This window comes from Mus musculus, chromosome 14, assembly GCF_000001635.26.
Source record: "Mus musculus strain C57BL/6J chromosome 14, GRCm38.p6 C57BL/6J".
Taxonomy (NCBI): Eukaryota; Metazoa; Chordata; class Mammalia; order Rodentia; family Muridae; genus Mus; species Mus musculus.
In genome coordinates, this window is record NC_000080.6 from 93,815,363 (window position 1) to 93,835,920 (window position 20,558).

A 20,558-nucleotide genomic window follows, 5' to 3' on the forward strand; every position below is an offset into this window, starting at 1 on the left:
CATTTAGTGGTCTTCCCTTACCTAACAAAGCAATACACTACACATTTGCTTACAGGCAGAGTTAGTAAGTAATTAAGCTCTTTCTCTTTTATGCTGTAATGAGATCAATATTAATTTATTTTAATTTTGTATCTTCTTTGCCCTAGACTATCTCTCTCATCCATATTTTTGTTTGCTTGTTTGTTTCCCTACTATACGGGAAACTAATATATGTATTATCTGAGCATATATCACAGGTGACTTCCTTTTATACTCCTGTTTCCTTCCAAGTTCCTATTTTCATACAAGAACAAGTAACTCAAGTCTAGTCATTTGATCATTTTAATGCTAAAACATGTCTCATTGTATTCAGTGCTGTTGAGCTAACTATGCCTCAGTGAATGAGTTGAGATGCCCTTGAGGGTAGTCCTGGTTACATGTGGTGGTCACAAAGCAAAGACAATAAAACAAAGCCACATGATAATTTGGGGAAACCTGTCACAGGAGTTTGGGGCAGTCTTGTCCGGTATAGATAAGAGCAGTTGAGACAATGGCTGTAAATATAATATATTCTCTTCATGCATTATACGGTCAAAGCATAAATTAGGTAAGTTTCATAGATACTTAGATAATTGGTTTAAATGTCCTTCTTTGATTTAAGTTTTCAGTGCACAGACTTGAGAGAGGGCCACTGGAACACTTACTGTATTCTTCTGCTCAATGTTGTTTTAGTTTCCTGCTGCTAGAATTCAAATTTCTGGAAGAGAGAATCCTACCAGCTCTTCTGTGATATTCCTCATTTCATCTTGGAGACATTCATATGGCATCATATGGCATCCAGTGAGTAACATGACCTGATTTCGTACATTTTCCCCCATGGCTCTTCATGATATTTGGTGAAAGTATGTATGTCTGAAGCTTTGACAGAAAAGAACCAGGTCTGTGGCTTTACCGATTATGGCCATTGTTTTGTTGTTGTTGTTTTGTTTTGTTTTTGTTTGTTTGTTTGTTTTTAACTTGAGGTAAATGATGATAAACGTACCTTTGATAAAGAACCCAGGGGGAACTACTACACTCTAATATCCTGTACTGAAAGAGATGGGAGACTCCATAGGAATCAATCTCATTTCAAAAAGCAACTAACCATTAGATCCACTTCTGTAAGCTGGCAAAACCATGTTCAAAAATAGTGGAAGCAGAGGGAAGAAAAATGAGTATCTTTTGCCTTGATCAACAGGGTGCCTGGGAATAGCCAAAAGTAAACAGTATTTTCATGGTCAGGAACTGTGTGTGTGTAAGTCCATGTACAGTCTCAGGAAATTATACCCAGAGTGGAGCTTCAGGGACATTCCCACGGAATTCTCAACATATTCACTTTAAAAATATTTCTATATTTTGAGATTATAATTACATCAACCCTCCCTCTTTTCAATCCCTTATGTTCTCCCATGTACCTCCCTGCTATTTTTAAAATTCATGGTGTCTTTTTTTAAATTGTCATTGCCTGTGTGTATGAGTGTTCCTAAATATATAAATACAACTTGCTCAATCTGTATAATGTTAAATTGTTTGCATAGTTTTTCCTTGCTTATATTTAAGGCACAAAGCTTAGATGGTCCCAGGTTTGCATATTATTTTTGTTTTTGTCAAATTGTTTTAATTTTAAAAATAAAATAATATTACATTATTTCTCTACTTGCCTACCCTATCTCTTTCCCCATCTCCATCCATTTTCCTCTCTTAACAATATGGGCTATTTTTCTTTGTTACTTTTAAACACACACACACACATGCACACAAATGCATACATATATGAATACAACCTGTTCATTCTGCTTGATGTTATCTACATGTACATGATTTCAGGGCTGAGCACTTGGGACTAGATAACAAACTGAGTGGAGGAGGATCTTCCTTGGGGTCGCTTTATCTCCTGCTCTTGGCAGTCTTTGGTCCTCTGTAGCTCTTTGTTTGGGGACAGGGCCCTGTGACAACTTCCTTTCTGTCTAAGGATGACTATTAGCCTTGTGTTAATCCATTTATTGTGTAGGTAGCCATGTTGTTGAGTGCTCATGTGTGCAACTTCCCTGTCCCTTCTCAGAGACACACTGTCACACAGACTTCCTCCTCCTCTGGCCCTCAAGACATAATTCTTTTGTTGCAGGGATGGAGGTAAGGGTTTGTAAGGAATACTTTTCCATCTCTGAAGATAGATGTCATAACTTACATAAGCAAAGCTGGAGTGTTATTTCACAGATCCCTCCAAATTTTATCTTCTTAGAAAGGCCTTACAAGACCTCTGTGTGTTGTGTTTGTTCTAAGAATTGTCAATTTTACATTAAATAAAAGCACGAGCTGCCTTTGGAGGTAAGAAAATTCCATGCCCCGAGAATAAACCTGTGTGTTTTACTGTTGATAGGAACTGGAACTGTGCCAAGCAGGGAACTAATGAATTACAACTTGGCAGCACTCCTCGGCTGACACAATTTCCTTAAAATTTATGAAATCTCCTCCTTTCAGAAACCCACTCATGCCGAAGGCCTCTTTGTACCTCTCAGAGTAAAAAGGCAAGATACTGTTAGACTTCAGATTTCACCTTATTAGTGAAGTTAAACCTAAGAACAACATATTTTTCCAGACTCAATCTATGAGAATTTCTTAAATTTTGCCACAGTAGCAAATTCATTCAAATCATCATAGCCTTGATAAATTACAGAATATATCTAAATCTTCACTTATATCAATATTGTTCACAAAGGCAGGAATTCAGACTTTGAGAAAATGTCTGCCAACAAAAGATGTCTGCTGATATTCTGGACAGGCAGAGTTATTGGCAGTGCTAAGAGTTGATAAGAAATTTTTTAATATGAATTAACTGCAGCAATTTTAATATCAAATTACTGTTCTAGTAATCTAAACTTATATACAAATGTTACTGAAAAATAATACGATTTCATTTTATGCTAGAGTTACAATTTATGAAATATTTTAATGCTAATATTTTCTAACTTAAGGACAGAGAGAAATAACTTTCAAATCATAAAAATATTAGGTGTTCTATCAGCTTTTAAATTATATTCAAAAATCAAAATTATATAATTCTTTGGTGTATTATAATCAGCTCTTTGATTGCATATATTAATAATAAGTATGAATTGATCTTCAATAAAATAGAATTTTTAAAACCCACAAAATGTCATTCCTTGATTGATTTGAAGAAAAGGTTTATCATTGAAGATACATTTCATTTTAACAAATTTATATATATTGTACATATGTGTGTATGTGTATTTTACCTGTCTGTATGGCTCTATAATGTTGTCCTCGAGTTATAGACAGTTGTGGGCTGCCATATAGGTGCTGGGGATTGAATTTGTGTCCTCTGGAAGAGTAGTCAGAGCCCTTAACTGCTATGACATCTCCTGGTCCCATATAATACTTTAAATTTTACCATTTTAGAAACTGAAGAGATGACTCAATCAATGAAGTGTTTGCTATAAAATTGTGGAGCACTGTGTTTCTCTCACCAGCACCCATAAAAGTTGTGAGAACAACGTGGAAGCTATCCTGTAATCACAGGGCTTGGAGCCTCGGACAGGAGATTGCTAGATACGTTGGCTAATTAGAATCCCAGGACTGGTGAACTTAGTGTTGAGGAGATCCTGCCTCAATATGGAAGTTAAAGAGCAATTAAGGAACCATCTGACATCAGCTTCTGGCCTACACAGCACATATGTGCACATACACCTCCCACACAGAAAGAAAAACCAGCTTTTGGGAATGTGGAGATATTCTCTGAAGATTTTTCTCTGTAAATGAGTATGGAGAGATAAGAGAGCTTTATATTTTTTTAATACGTAGAAATGATGAGTTGATAATTAGAGGCATAAATCATAGAACTCAAGAGAATGTCTTGTTCTTAAAATGCATATACGATGTACCTCATCTGAAGTAACTGAATATCATCAGACACCAAAGAGCAGCAATTAATATATGTCACCTCGACCCGCATCATTTCTGACATGAGGGTTTACAAATACATCTTCCATCTCCTTTCCCCTTGGCCTGAACTATATCTATGGCCTCAGAGGTACTAATGCCTTCCATTGTAAATTATTTTCTAAATACTTTTCTTATTTATTTATTTATTTATTTATTTATTTATTTATTTATTTATTTATTTATTTGGCATTTCTCAAAATACTCTGAACAATTTATTTGCCACATTTTCTTTTTGTTAGGTCACGGGACTATTGCCTAGAGAAATGGTAAGGCTTTAATGTTGTATCTGGTAAAGCATTTTACACATTAGGAATGTTCCAGATTGATTGATAAAAGTCATAGTACAACAAGGTTTGTGAGTGAGTGCGTTCGTGTGTGTGCGTGTGCGTGCGTGCGTGTGTGTAGTATGTACATTAAAATAAGTAAATAAATAAACCTTTGCCTACCCCAAGGTTTCTTCATATATGCTTTTATCTGTAGTTTTTGGAGGTTCACAATTTACAGAAATAATTTATTTGCAGTCTAGTAGGAACTAATGAAAAATTTAGTTCATTCTGAAATAACAGAATTGCCAAAGGAAATCATTTTGTATGAACAACAAAAGAAAGAACAATCTCATCTGGCCCCTGTGACCTCTGAATTAAAACACACACACATACACAGTGAATTTTCACAATCCTCTATGCCTTGCTTAAGGCATATATTATTTTATGCAAGCAATTTAAAGAAAGTGTGTGCACTGAATTGAAAATGTAAAGGTGGAAAGAATAAAACCAAACAGAAATTTAGAGTGTCCAATGTCCTCCTGATATTAAACATGGAAGGGTAAATGTTTAAGATAACTAATCCGTTTCTCAGAATATAACAAATTTAGGTGATATGCTATCTTGGTAAATGATTCTGCATTAATCTCTATAATCATTTATTTTGTAACCCTCCTAACCTTCTTTTCCAGTTCTACTCTGTGCCTTTGGTCAAAGGCATTTCTCCTCTATGTAAATAACTGTCAATTTTGTGTTTTATCGTTCTATACAGGACTAGATGCCTAATAATTGCCCTCCCCCATTTCGTTGCTAGTTCCTTCTGAGAAGCACATAGAACACAGTAGGCAGGCAGGAGGAAGTAACTCCACTTCACTCCTGACTCTTACTGGGTTTTAGAGATTGCTCATCCTTCAGGCTTTTCTAATCTTTTAAAATGTACACCAAGGTGTACTTGGTGGACACTACTTGATAGTTTTTGAATAGAATTTAGACAACTATATAGCCATGGGAAACTTTCCAAAGGAGAAAAGAAGGCGCTGAAAACAAAAATTTGTTCACATTCAAATGAGATCACAACCTTAAGTACTAACTGTTAAACTCATGAGAAAAACATAGTCTTGTGTTTTCTATAGGAGTGGAAGGCACACCCAATCATGGTGTTTTCAGGTAGGTGAGATTGTTCAAGCCACCCCTCTTTATGTCTCAGAGATAGTTTTCTTTCTTCCTTTCATTTGCCAAAGGATTACATACTGCTGACAGAAGCCAGTCCTCAAGGAAATATCCAGAATACTAAAAACTGTACAAAGAAGAGAAAACGTTTGACCAAACAATAAGCAACCAAAAATGATCCCTAATCTCATAGTAATGGGAGTGGTGAATCTGTGCCTACTTGAACTTTTAGCTCATTCTTTTCCCCGACTCTAAGATTTACTTCACTGCATGTGTAAGCTGGACAAGAGTGCTCAGCTTGACCATTATATCATTAGGATGTTGTTAGCCTGTAGAGCACACCCCCTGGGATGTCATTCTATAAAATAATTCCCTTAGAGGACCTGAGATTTTTTTTAAAATAAGTTTGAAGAAATTATCATATTGGGTTTTCACATTTAAAACTAAGTTACATGTTTCGTTGCACTCTTGGAATGTTCCTCAATGGAGTAATACATATTTAAAAAAAAATCCATTGAAGAAAATAATTCAAAATTTCCCTTGTTAGCCTATGATGTAACCATACACCTGTCATCATTCTTTTACTTTACCCAATATTTCTCATACATTTTGTTTAGATTCTTTATCATTCTCAGGACTTATGCAATTTGAACACTGCCTCTCTTAAACTTCAAGTTCATGCTTTAAAGATATACAATAAGGAAATGCTCTAGGAAATTATTTAAATGAAGGAGCATAAATTATATTAATGGCAATATTGATAATGCCCCCTAGCCTTTTTTTTAAATTACAATAATATCATTGTTTCTACCATCAATCAAACTATCTATCTATCTATCTATCTATCTATCTATCTATCTATCTATCTATCAACCTATCTATCTATTGAAAATAGGTTCTTCTTTCATACAATGCATCTCAACTTCAGCTTCAACTCCCTCCACACTGCCTATACTTCTTTACCCCCTTCTCCCACAGATAGTTTCCTCCTGATTTTCATCTTCATAAAAGAAATGGCCAAATGACAAGAGAGGATAGCCAAACAACACACATACTCTAATAATAATAATAATAATAATAATAATAATAATAATAATAATAATAATAAATTAAAAGGAAAATAAGACAAGAAAACACACTTATATTGATGCTGGACGAGGTAACCCAATATCTACATGCTCTAGACCAGCCTTCACTTTAGATAAACTTTTATGCAAAGGTAAATGTATACAGCTCAAAGAATCCCATAAAGAAATGTAAAATTAAATTTAAAACTTATTATAAAGCTGACCTGTTGGAAAGCTATGGCAACACAATGATTTAATGAAGTAGAATCAATATTATTAGTAAGGTTAAATGGCAGCCATAATATTTATGAAAAACTTCTTTGATCATTAAAGGAAGTTTTAGCAGAATGTAGTTTAAAAATCTAACACATAAACAGGCACAGATTTTAGGGAAATTTGAAACTTAAGTTTAAAACCTTAAGGGGTATCATAAGTTCTTCATTGCTTGCATAATTCCCCAGTCTGGGCTCTGGCAGACAAATAAGACAACTCTCCCTGCAACCTGGGGGTTGACATTAATTAAAACCAGAAAATCAAAACGCATCTGTGGTGCTTTTGGATGCCAAATGAGATGGAGTGATTTTAAAAGTAAACTTCTTGCAAAGGTAACTGAATGTCAGAACCTAACATTTTTCCCTAAAAAATGATAATTAAAATACCTTTAGCACATCATATGCAAGCTGTTGACTTTCCAAATTAGGGACCAATAGACCATCTTGTATTTCTGAAGGCTAAGTGATGAGACTATAAATAATAAAGTTAATTTTAGACCCAACAAAAGCAAATCATTTTTCTTTATACCACATACATTAATAACAACAAAAGATCTGCTTAGTTCCATATATATTGAGATTGAAGATAATTTAGTAGCAAGCAGAGGGCAAAACTTTTTGAATAATGACTTTCAAATTTACCTTCTTGTCACAGTTTGCTTTCTGTTACTGGGATGAACACCATGACCAAATGCAATCACTTGAGGAAAAGGTTTGGTTCACCTTAACATAAACTTGACTACTGAGAGATCACAACTCAAGAGCTTACTGGAGGAAATGAGACAGAAATGGCAATGGAATGTGTGGAGGAACATTGTGCAAGGCTTGCTCTTCATAGCATGTACAACTTGCCCAAGTCCACCATTCCAGGCATAGTGCTGTGCATAGTGACCTGGGTTTTCCCATATCAACCATCAAACAAACAAACAAAACAAACAAACAAACAAAATAATGTTCCACAAGCTTGCCTATAGCCAAACCTGATGGAGATATTTCCTCAGTTGAGGTTTCCTCTTCCCAGATGACTCTAGATTCTATAAAGCTGACAAGCCAACTCACTAGCTAACTGACAAACTAATCACCAACTAGCAAATTAATGAGCATGCTGCTCTGGGGACATAATAAAAGTTAAAATAATGCTTTGCTTCCCCAAATTCAGTTAAGTCTCAAGTCTGCAATATAATGGTTCTTGAACGATGGGGCCTTGGAAGAAAGTTGATTATGAGAGTGAAATGCTCGTGAGTAGAAGTGGTGTCCTTAAAAGAATGGGGAAGGGTATCAATCTTCCATAGGCCACCTCCCTCCTTTCCTTCCTCTTTTCCTCCTTCTTTTCTGATTACTTATGTTCCTACGCCTTTTTTGCCGACCTTCTCTGTCAGTGAGCATCTGACTAGAATGCTACTCAGTGCTGACCTTCAGACACAGCACCATCATTAAACACTTTCAGGCTCAGAGTATCATTTTTTTTCTCTTGTTTAAAACAAACCTATGCTATTATCACACAGTCTTTCCAGAAGACTAACAGCTATGAATCATTTTGTAGTAATTTTGGTTTTATGAAATAACTTCATGAATAACTTACCTTCTATGATTATTTTCTAACCCACCCCCAACATCTACTTTTATGATCACTAAATGCCCTAGGTAAAAGATATGCTAGCTATTAGATTTCAATTAGACTGACATAGTTTACCTATAACAATCCCCATGAGGATGTATATCTCTGTTCTCACACATTATTATTAATGCTGGACAAGTGAGCAACTTTGAACATATTTTGAATTAAAACTCGGAAAATGAAGGACATTAGAAAAAAATAAGGATCCAAATGTGAAGAATATCAGCCATGCATGTTACCCTACCCACTATTCTGATTTGTATAACACACAGTCTCCAGCCAAAGAGCTTCCTGTATGTGGGGGCAACCATGGAAACCAATACCTAGGGGCAGTAGTCCTTTATCATAGCAGGGGCTTTATAAGTTATTCTGAGATGAAAAAGTATTGCTAAAGATGTTGTTAGAAATTACATGATATGGAAGTGTCCTGGTACCCTTGTCCCCTCACTGAACTTTCTGAAATTAAGCCATATGCCAGGCAAATTTATAATAACTATGATACCACTGCTCAGACCCTGACTTGGGAGCATCATAGAGTGGAAGAGCACAAGGCAAGCCTGAACAACACAGAGCCATGCTCATACAATATAGATAGATAGATAAATAAATAAATAAATAAATAAATAAATAAATAAATAACTTCATTTAATAGAAAAATAAGCAATAGGGTAAATTATTAAACATCAAATACGTAATAATCGGTCTCAGGAAAACCTATCTGGTCCCCAAAGCAGAAGTAAAACTTAAAATTTTCATTTTTTTGTAGACATTTTCATTAAAATTTAAGGCAAGAGGAGAACAGAGAAATAGAGTTCAAATATAGCATTGGTTGAATATAAGACTTCTCTGGGCTTTTATGAGACTGTGTATCAAAAATGGGAAAAAAAAGAAAGAGAAAGAAAGAAATTTTCTTAGAAAACATATTCATTTAATGATTGAATCTAAAGATGCAAAAGTCAATAAGAGAAAATTAAAACTGGGATTGCAAAAAACATAGCAATTAGTATAATGAAAACCAAAAAAATATAATATAGAAGATCGTAAACAACTAATCCAACTTTTTAAATAACAGGTTTTCCCACAAATTACTTTTCTTTCTGTTTTTATTGCTTTTTATGGTTTACTTAGTCACTCTGATACTCATGGATCCTTTGTTGCTGTAAAAATTACAACAACCACCACCACAACAAAACCATATAACAATGTGTTTCTTCTTCCCTCAGAGTTCTACAGCCCAGAGCCTCCTTGGCTGTGTCCCACCTACTGTGTGGGAAAATTTGACTCCTTGAGTGCCTTGAGTTTGTCAAAGTAGCTAAGCATCACCCATGAGGAAATGTAGCAAAAATATACCCTAGGCATTGTTCAGCTTCCCTTTCTGAAGTTGAGAATTGCTTTTATACTGAAGTTTTGATTAAAAATCCAATCTTACATAGTTATCCAAATGGCATGACTCAAAATTCCATCAGGCTTCAACATGGTGTCCTTGTGGGTTTTACTATCATATTTTTTTGTTTGTTAAGGGTTTGGTTTAGAGACAGTATTACGTGGTAGACCAGGCTTGCCTGGAAGTTGTTCTATAACCCAGGTTAGCCTTGACTCATACATAACCCCCTTCCTTGGCCTCTAAACACTAGGAGGGCAGAAAGGAGCTACCACACAGGGATGCATTTGTGTTTCATTACATGTTACTCATCACTTCATTTGAATGTGTTGGGTCCACAAATATCACATGGGATCACCCTAAGAAGAGGATATTTCCATTGAAAGAGCTGGAGAGAGGTGGCTTATCTGATTGAATCTAAATCAGGTGCCTCCTCTGGGTGCTTGTGAACATGAACTGATTCGCTTCCCACACCCTCTTACTTAATGTAGTTAGAGGTTAGTAGCAGAACAGCTAAACTGTTTATCTGTCACTTAGAGATTTAAGCATCTCTGAAAAGCAAGTACCACAGGAGAATTTATTTGAAATTTCAGATAATCTAATTCTAAGAACTGCAGTGGGAAATGGCCTAGGCAGAGAGATTCTCAAAGAGAATGCTATTCTCAGCCCCTTTAAAAAAATTATACTTCTAGGTCTCACTGCAATTAAACGAGTAAAATGACTAATAATCTGAGTATCGAGAGGAAACAATTGCCAACTCACTGCCTGGTCACAGACCAAGTCAGAACTGTTGGATGATTTTCTCCAATTTGACTTCGGCTCTAAATTTCTGTTCCAATACTAGGAAACTCTCTGGGACACAAAGTGTATGCAAACAGACAATCCTTTTAGTTAATGAAATGCCTCTGCAAACACAACGCCGCTGCAAGCACTGCAATCCATAACAGTCTAATGTGTGTTTATAAATACGAGTAAGGCCTCCGTAGAGTGAAGGCCCGTGATGAATTATTCAGCAGGTCTGCAATGAGGCTGGACAGCTCCTTCCATGCTAACAGCTCTTCAGTGACAGAAACACCTGGCTTACTGCCCTCCGACTGAGCCACCTCTAAAGAGCTGAAATGCTTTTTTCCTCTTGTTCTAGATGTGACTTCACCAGAGTGCCCATTGTCCTCAATGCTGATTTGAGGGTAAGCTCTAAAGAGAGACTCAGGCTCCAAGAGTAGTAAGCTACTAATTCCTCTGCATGTCAAAGCCCCAACATGCCGAACTGCTGACGGCTGAACACACCATTGGCAGTGCACAGGAGACCAGGACCTAATAGACACTTTAATTCTTATGGCCTGTCAGGCAGGGTTAATGTGAGGAGGGAGACAGAAATTAGTAGCTAATAAGAGAGAATAATAGAAACGAAGACTATGTCCCCTTGCTAAATGCCTGTAATTTGTGCCTCTTTCCATTAGTTTCACAATCAGAGTTGTTATAATAATAGCAACAATACAATCCCTCTGAGGATTATAAAGAGTTTTGCCCTTCTCTGGATTCCTGGACCTGGTAACTGTGACATTTGATGTGCAGTCAACAGTACTTGGGAATTAGAGAGGGTCAAAACTTATTAGCTAGTTTAACCCAAAAACTAAGTATTTCCTTCAAGTCTGCCTTCCTAAATGACCCCGGGAAGAGTGATTCTTTTCTTTCCTTTTGTCATGTCTTCTGGGAAGCAATTAGAAAGCCAATAATTTTTAGCGTTATTAATTTTTTATACTCAGGCTAAATTTTCCTTGGCTTTCTTCCTTCCATTTCTTAGGACTTATTGGCCTAGATAATGTTTTTGAATAATATGCATGTGTACAAAACAAACATTTGTAGACTAGAAACATTTGAAACGATTGAAAGAGCGACCAGCCTCTTTGGAGTATTGAACTAAAGTTTCAAATTCTTCAAAAAAATAAGAGTATTTCACATTATTTCTTAATACATGTGCAATCTGACTCTCTGAATACTTGTATCTAAAACTTTGGTTTCAACATTCTGATTGATTGAAGTGGGATGGACATATTCTTCTGGTAATTTCAATACATAATCATTTTTTGTTAAGTTCTTCTTTTTGCCACATATTGAAAGCCACACGCATAAGCACTGTTGATTTCCACTTTTTGGATACTGGCCTCGGAGAACAAGCAAGCATCAAAAGCCTTCCCTATCTGATCAACAGAAGAAAAATTTCACAGAAGGTCAGCAGATTTTGACCCAGTTCCGAGCCCGCAGGAGTCTGCAACAGAAAATAAAACTGGCCTCACTTCAATGCCCTCCTATAAAGCTCCCAAGTGAGTAGAGAATGTGGGGTGCTTCTGTTTCTTTAAAACATTTCTGCACGTTAGAGGCAAAGAGGTACTGATCTTAATCTCCAGACATTCCTCTTTCTATCACACGTGTGGAGGTGAAAACACAGTCATATACAACTGTATGTTGAAAATGTAACTGACTTACTCGAGGTCAGAGAGGTGGAGGTTTTTTTTTGTTTTTTTTTTTGTTTGTTTTGTTTTTTTTTTTTTTTTTATCTGCTCAAAGAGAAAATTCTTTTCTAAGCATGCCATTAAGCATGTACTGAGTTACAGAAAAATATGGGCAAACTGGTGCATGTACTTTCACAGTCCTTTATTTGTTATTCAGTTGTCCCAAATTTAGATCATGCTATTGAACAGTCAGGACAACTAATTAACTCCCAAATATAGATATTAGCATTGGCGTGTAAACTCAGAGAAGTAACCTACCCGAGGATTTCACATGTTTGGTTACTGTAGCAACTCCATGTGTGTGAATTAAAATCAAAAGGAGTTGAACACAAAGCACAGCAGATCCTGCTCAGCTCTGATAAATGCAAATGCAAGAGAAGGGGCTGTAGCTTCCAGTGGAAATGTAGCAATTGTTCATGATGTATTAGCACTCAGTGAAGAAGAACCACACTGCACTTATGTTTTATATATACTAGTATCTATCAAGCAACATTAAAATGAAAGATTTTTAACAGTGCTTTCAGTTGATGTATCTAGTTTTTTTTTAAGACCTTTTGTGAAACAGTTACTAGTTATTTCATATAGTCAACCTTTTTATGTATCTTAAATTTTTGTTAAGGTTATAATGTTCCAAGCATTTAAAATATCAAAATTGGAACACCATGTATCTGAAAAGCATCTCTTTGAGAAAGGCAAGATTTAAGATAATGTTAGTACAATGTACAAATAAAGAATGCTTGAAGAATGCATATCACAAAAAGGTTTATACCCAGAATATTTAAAGAACTCAAATCAATTTCAAAACCAGACATAATCTGATTTATTTAAAGGCAAGTAAACTAGCTAGAAATTTCTCAAAAGAGAATGCATAAATGGCTACAGATACATTGAAAAAATGTTCAACATCTCTAACTGTCAGGGCAATACAAATAAAAAAAAAATCCCACAATGACTTATCACCTCTCTGCAGTTAGGAGGACTATTGTCACAAACACAAAAGATTGGTTCTGGCAAAGACAGAATGTATCCCTTATACATTATTGGTGGAAATGTAAATTAGTTTGTGGAAAGTGGTATGGAGCTTCCGCAAACATTTATATGCAGAATTACATCCTGCATCCAATAACCTCATCGCTTGGTGTATATCCAAAGAAAATGAAATGGATATGTCTAAGAAACCTTTGTGCTTTCACATTTATTGTAGCATTACATACACAGCCAAATATAGAAACAATGTAAGCATCTACATACTCATCAGAGAGCACAGAAAGTATGATACATTTCACTGAGGAATACAATAAAGCCATAGAAAAAAAAACTAGAATGTAGTTATTTGTGGCATGAATGGAACTTGTGTTCCTATGTTAATGACTAAGCACTGCACAGAAAGACAAAGGTCACACTGATTTACTAATATTTGGAAAATAAAAATACTGATCCCATACAAGTATAAGGAAGAAAAGAGAGTATCATGCTTTCATACAGAACTAATATGAAAAAGTCATACAGAAAATATAATATGGAAAAAATAGTGTGGAAAATATATCTCTAAAAAATCAAGTCGGAATGATGATTGTCAGTCTTTTCATAAAAGGGAAATGGTGCATTTTTTGAGCACAGGAGAAATGATAACTATGTAAATAAAAGAACCTCTGGTGGAATCACCATGCCTGACCTAAAGCTTTACTACAGAGCAATTGTGATAAAAACTGCATGGTACTGGTATAGAGACTGACAAGTAGACCAATGGAATAGAATTGAAGACCCAGAAATGAGCCCACACACCTATGGTCACTTGATCTTCGACAAGGGAGCTTAAAACCATCCAGTGGAAGAAAGACAGCATTTTCAACAAATGGTGCTGGCACAACTGGTTGTTATCATGTAGAAGAATGCGAATCGATCCATACTTATCTCCTTGTACTAAGGTCAAATCTAAGTGGATCAAGGAACTTCACATAAAACCAGAGACACTGAAACTTATAGAGGAGAAAGTGGGGAAAAGCCTTGAAGATATGGGCACAGGGGAAAAATTCCTGAACAGAACAGCAATGGCTTGTGCTGTAAGATCGAGAATTGACAAATGGGACCTAATGAAACTCCAAAGTTTCTGCAAGGCAAGAGATGCTTAGCCTGAATGGAATATTTCAAAATGTGTATGTGTGTTAACAAATCAGATAACGCTCAAAATGTGCTAGGCTTTTATCTCAATTAAATAAATAAACCTTAAAATGAATACAATTCCAGGGCACATTTTCTGTACCAATGTCATATCAGAAAAAGTAAACTATATAATTCATGTAATTTTTACAGTTTGTTTATGTAGTACTAGGGCTTTCAGATAGTAAATATAATTTCTAGTTTTGTTGCTAATATGCCAAAACAAGTACAATACGAAATGCTTATTTTTAATTTGAGAACTTGTTATTTCACGTAGCTGCATTTAAATCCTTCATAATGTTTTATGAGGACATATAGCTACTAAAAACTTCATATAAAAGAACAGGAAATATAGTTATTTAAACAATAGTTATGGATACTTATTTTCTTCATGGGTTACCAGGAAAATTATTACTAAACAAACATCATTCCAATTTTTGTATGTATATGTGTGTTCATATGTGTGCAGGTGCTCATGGACAGATATGCACATGTTTGTGAATGCCAGAGAACTGACCTAGAGTAGTTTTAGAGACAGAATAAAACCTTGGTATGGAAATCCCCAACTATGCTAAGATAGATGACTAGCAAGCTAGGAGCTACCATAGGTCTCTGCCATCCCAGTAGTAGGATTAAACGTGCATGTCACCATATTCAGGGTTCTGCCATAGTTGTAGAAAACTGAATTCAGGTCACTGCAAGGTGAGCACTTTACTGGCTGAACCATCTCTTCAGGATACAATAATTCACATAGTTATTAATTATAAGAAACTATACAACAGCAGAAAGAAGGATAATTATACTCTACAGGAAATTTGAAGTAAAATATGACTGATCTCTGCCACTTATAAAAGAATAAATAAATTGGTCATTTATTTGTATGTCTGTCTTAGTTTCTACATTCTATAACATCTGCAGATAATCCATAACATTTATAGAGAAGCATCCTATAATATTATTCCATCATGTGTTATTATAACACCAAATGTATGTCAATTATCAGAGAAATTAATTAATTTACTTTTCAACTATTCTACTCCAGAAAAGCAAAGTTGTAGTATGACCCTGGCCATCTTCCTGCTCATCAATCATCTTTGAAAATATTCCAAGCAAAGATAAGGTATTTGAAAATGTGTATTGGAAATAACATATAAAACAATGGAAAGGGCTGGAGAGATGGCTTGGCAGTTAAAATTACTTGCTGCTCGTCCAGAAGAACTGGATCCAAATCTTAGTCCTGATATAAAGGTTCACAGTTGTCTATAACTCCAGTTCTAGGGGATGCAATATTCCACTCTCGAATCTGTGGGCATAAGACCTGCACATGCTAAATAGGCATGTATGTAGCCAAAACACCATGTGCGCGTGCACACACACACACACACACACAGAGATATAAAATCTAGACACTTGAAAAGAAAAAATACTTATCTGTGAATTTTTATTTATTGTTAGGAAATTGTAATCATGACTGAAATGGCTTGAATTAATTAAATATAAAATTAGATTGTGAATATAATTATGTATTTTATAAAGTACTTAGACATAATGTAAGATTATAATATAAATGCAGTATTTACTGTGGATTTTTAAATTTACCTTATCCTGCTAAAGAATATTCTATAATTATAAAATGGAGTTTTATTGTTGTATAATAAAGAATATATACAATATAACAGTATTAGTAATTTTCTGTAATAATATTACTTCACTTAGGGCCACAGAAATTCTGATATTGCCCCATTTATAAATGGTCAAGACTCCCATGGTATTAAGCAGCCAAAATAATACAAAGCATGGCAGAATTTTTTTTATCTTATCTATTATGTATTTATTCATGTCTGTCAAAAAGGAAATGCATCATTCTCACATATTTCCAACAGCTTAGTATGAGGACATATACTTTAGGAACCTTAGTCAATATTTAGATATTTTATCTCTAAAAAATTATTGTTGCTTGGATCTTATCTTCTTTTAAATATGAAAACTTATTTCATTATGATTTTGAATATACTTTTAGGAGGCATAGTCACACTCATATTTTACTAGTACTGTAAGCTCTATTTAACTTTTGCTAGTTATATTATGGTTACATCTTAATAGCTTATTATATTTGTGAACCAGAAGTGAAATAACTATCCATCTTGCAGTCTTGATACAATTATTATAAATATGTAACAACATTCAAATCGAAGTGATTAACTAGACCTTACAGTTCCATGCTGTTATTCCTGTCCTAGTCTCAGCTCAGTTGCTGCTGTAAAATATTCTGACAAAAAGCCACTTCGAGGTGGAAAGGATTATTTTAGTTTCCAATTCTAGGTTATAGTCCATTACTGCGCACAGGCCAAGGCAGGGGCTCTTACAGCTGGTCACTTCACATCCTCAGTCCAGGACAGAGAAAAGTGAATACACTCCTGTTGCCTGCTTGCTTGTGATCAATTGCCATCAATGTTTCAGTTTGTGTTCTGTCTAGGGAGTGTTCCTGCCCATCATTGGCTGAATATCATATATCAATTAACAATGAAGTATTGTCAAAGCAATGCTCCATAGCCATACCCATAGGTTACACTTATCTAGATAGCTGTTCATGACGCCCCCCCAAATTTCCCTATTAGGTACATCTTCGATATGAGGGGTTTTCCTTGTCTTATTGTATCGTGTTCTGTCATGTTTGCTGGTGTCTGTTGAAGGCCTGTTTTTTTTTTTTTTTTTCTGACGGGAATACGGAGGAGAAGTTCATTAGAGAAAGAGCGGGAGTGGGAGGATGGATCTAGGAGGTGTGGAGGGAGAGAAAACTGTGGTAAGCATGTATTGTGTGAGAGAAGAATCCGTGTTCACTTAAAAATGAATAAAAAAGACTTTTCTCAAGTGAGTCTATGTTGTTTCAATCTGACAGCCAAAACTAACCCACACAGGAGAGTTGAGCACAACGTGGGAATCAGCTCAGGCAGGAGAACCACGTGCTTTGTAGTGTAATCTTATCTGTTGTTGCATCTGCTGGTAACTCCATATAAAACAACTCTGACATCAACCACAACTTCCTTGCATGTTATGTATTTTCATGGTTTTTGTTCCCTTCACGAATGTCTTACTTACATCTTACTACATTATGCCTTTCTTTTCTGTTAGAAATGGCTGAGTGCGTGAAAGGTAGTTCTGTACAAGCTTATAGTGGTTTTTCATTTTTATTGGTTATTTTATTTATTTGTATTTTAAATGTTATCCCCCTTCCCAGTTTCCCCTCCACAAGCCCTCTATCTCCTCCTCCTCCCACCTGTCTCTATGTGGGTGCTCCCCCACCCGTCCACCTACTCCTGCCTCAGCGGCCTAGTGTTCTCCTATCTTGGGTCATCGAGCATCCACAGGACCAAGAAGCTCCCCTCTCAGTGATGCCAGATAAGGCAATTCTCAGATACTCTTGGAGCCATGGGTACCCCCTGTGTACTGTTTGGTGGTGGTTTAGTCCCTGGGAGCTTTGGAGTGTCTAGTTGTTTGATATTGTTGTTAATCCTATGAGGTTGCGAACCCCTTCAGCTCCTACTCCTTGCCCTAACGTCCCCATTGGTGTCCCCTCGCTCAGTCCACAGACAAACATTGTACTGAGTGCAGAGACCCAAATATTTTATTCTTATAGCAGGCTTATATAACAACGTCCAGACTACCAAGCAACAAGGAAGATTTTCTGTCTTAACAAAACAAAACAAACAGCACAACAGGTGACTATCTGAGCATATATCTAAATAAGATAACTTTAGTACCTGGCATGACATTATTAAGTTACTGTTTTGTTTTAGTTTGGTGACAAATACGTTTTTTTTTTTTTCTGTGAAACAAGCTACATTAGTTTCTTTATTGTAATCATATACACACTATGGTCAAAAAGAATTTTAAAGATTCTAACTGATTGTTGTAATTGTTTTCATGTCATTTTATTATTTATCATGTCATAATGGTAATAAAAATAAAGTTCTTTTCTCTAATTCATTTATAATTAGAGATTAACAAGACATACAATGGATAATGTCTATGAATGTGGCCTCTGCATTACCTTCGTGAAAGACAACGACTTTACCATTATTTGCATTATGTAGAAATGTTATTTTTATAATCTACAACAGAAATGGAATTTCACCAGGCATTGTTATGTAAGTTAGGACCAAACTGTGAACATCTAGGTTGTTAACACAATGTTTTCAATAATTTCACAACATATTAGATTGTTTTCATCTTAAAAGGGAACCTATTCTTTTATTGCATTGTCATGTAAGAGTTATCCATTATTACCTCTATAGTCAAATACAGAAATGAGATATTTAGATTATATTATTTGATTCTAAAACTGGTAATCTATATAGTTACTGTGATAGGAGAAACTCACAGAACCTACACAGCCTTTAACCTGCTTCTATTACTGTTATTCATTGCATGTAAAGTGGACCCTCAAAATTTCATGAATTCTTAGTTGTTTGGGAGGAGGTCCTAGAAGTTTGGGAGCTGAAGTTTGAAGACCTGGTAGGAGTAGGTCAGAGTGAGCGGGCCTTTGGAATGTTTTGTCTCTCCCTCTGCTTTTTGTCTGACATGAACGCAATAGCATCTGCCTCATGATCATCGGTGTGATGCTGTCAGTCACCACAGGGCCAGAGTCAATAGAGACATGTGAACACGGAGTGAACTTCTGAGGTTGCATAGCAGAAATAAGTAGGTCATTCCTTTTAAGTGTTTCTTTTAGTGTTTTGTTAGAGGGAAGCAAAAGCACCCGGTACTGTGAAAGCCAAGAACCCCCTGAGTTTTCTAGGTGCTCAATGTCAACTTATACGAAAAGGAAAATAACATTTAGAGTGTGATTATAAAGATTCAAGTTGTTATATTAAACAAAAGAAAAGCATCATCGCCTGGCTTAGACAAGGACCTGCTGTACCTCTGGTGAGCAAGTCAAAGGCCATTCTTCCTCAGTAAGCTTTCAGTTAGCTTAGAAGGGCTTCTGGTGTAGCCTTCTGGATGGATTGCTTCAAGTCAATATATTTCTTTTTACAAGTGTTGACATTCCCTTGTGGCACAAAGAAATCAACATTTTGAGTCACTTGTTTTAAATAATGGACTGAGGCCCGGCTTTGACACCTATCTATTTAGAATCTGTTTTCAATAGTCCTTTTAAAATGCTGAAGGTGGAAGTTCAATGGAGCTAAAAAGTCTGGGGTTTTCCCTCTAACTCGTAACTCCAACATAATAGTTATTATTATGCTATGATGAAACTAAGACAGATTACTATCTGGAGTTATATCTATAATTCATGTTAGCAAAAGTATTAGAACTAATGTGAAAAGGGATTTTGAGGGAACTTAAACCATCAAAACACAAGCTCTCCTCATACATCCAAGGAACAAGGGAAAGGAACATACTTATAATCAGAAGCCTGAGGTCAAATCCCCACAATTTCAGGAAAAAACAAATTGTTTGCTTCCCAGCAAAGATATCAAAAGCACATATTAAAAAGAACACAATCCTGTAAGAAAAAAAAATGATGGTAGTGAAAATAAATGTGATACCGAATTCTCTGGTAAATCACATGTTGTCCATGAGCAGATGACAATTCATATTTACATTTATAAAGGGTGACAAATCTTTATCCTTGCATGTTTCCCCTAACAAAAGACGTCTGATATTGAAATGCTTTCGATAGATAATACCTCTTCTAACCCTCTGGATCATATTGAGATCTTAGAATGCTATAATTTTGGATCACTGATGCCAAATATTGATATAAAATGCTCACAACTGCGTTGAAATGAGTAAATAAAGAAGATGAAGAAAAACCTGAAATGGAATATTTTATGCAAGAAAACCACAAGTGACTTAGGGGATAATGATCATATGTGAGAAATCACAGAGAGAGGGAGAGAGAGAGGGGAGGGGGAGAGAGAGAGAGAGGGAGGGAGAGGGAGAGAGAGAAAGAAGAAGAAGAAGAAGAAGAAGGAGGAGGAGGAGGAGGAGGAGGAGGAGGAGGAGGAGGAGGAGGAGGAGGAGGAGGAGGAGGAGGAGGAGGAGGAGGAGGAGGAGGAGGAGAAGCCTTTTCCTGAGATTCAAGAAATCTTGGAAGACTTTGCTAGCCCCTCTGATGAGTGCAGTTAGA

The 20,558-nt window shown here is 35.8% G+C and overlaps 1 protein-coding gene across 7 annotated transcripts in view; it reads right to left on the reverse strand.

Moving 5' to 3' along the window:
• Positions 1–20,558, reverse strand: part of Pcdh9 (protocadherin 9) — an 879,135-nt gene that overhangs the window by 801,663 nt on the left and 56,914 nt on the right. Inside the window, exon 2 of one of the 7 annotated variants that reach the window (XR_003950833.1) lies at positions 1–20,558. This exon is cut by the window's left edge and continues 33,939 nt beyond it; it is cut by the window's right edge and continues 52,968 nt beyond it. The exons of the other annotated variants lie outside the window; for them this stretch is intronic. The gene's annotated coding sequence lies outside the window, so the exon portion shown is untranslated. 7 annotated transcript variants of the gene reach the window in all.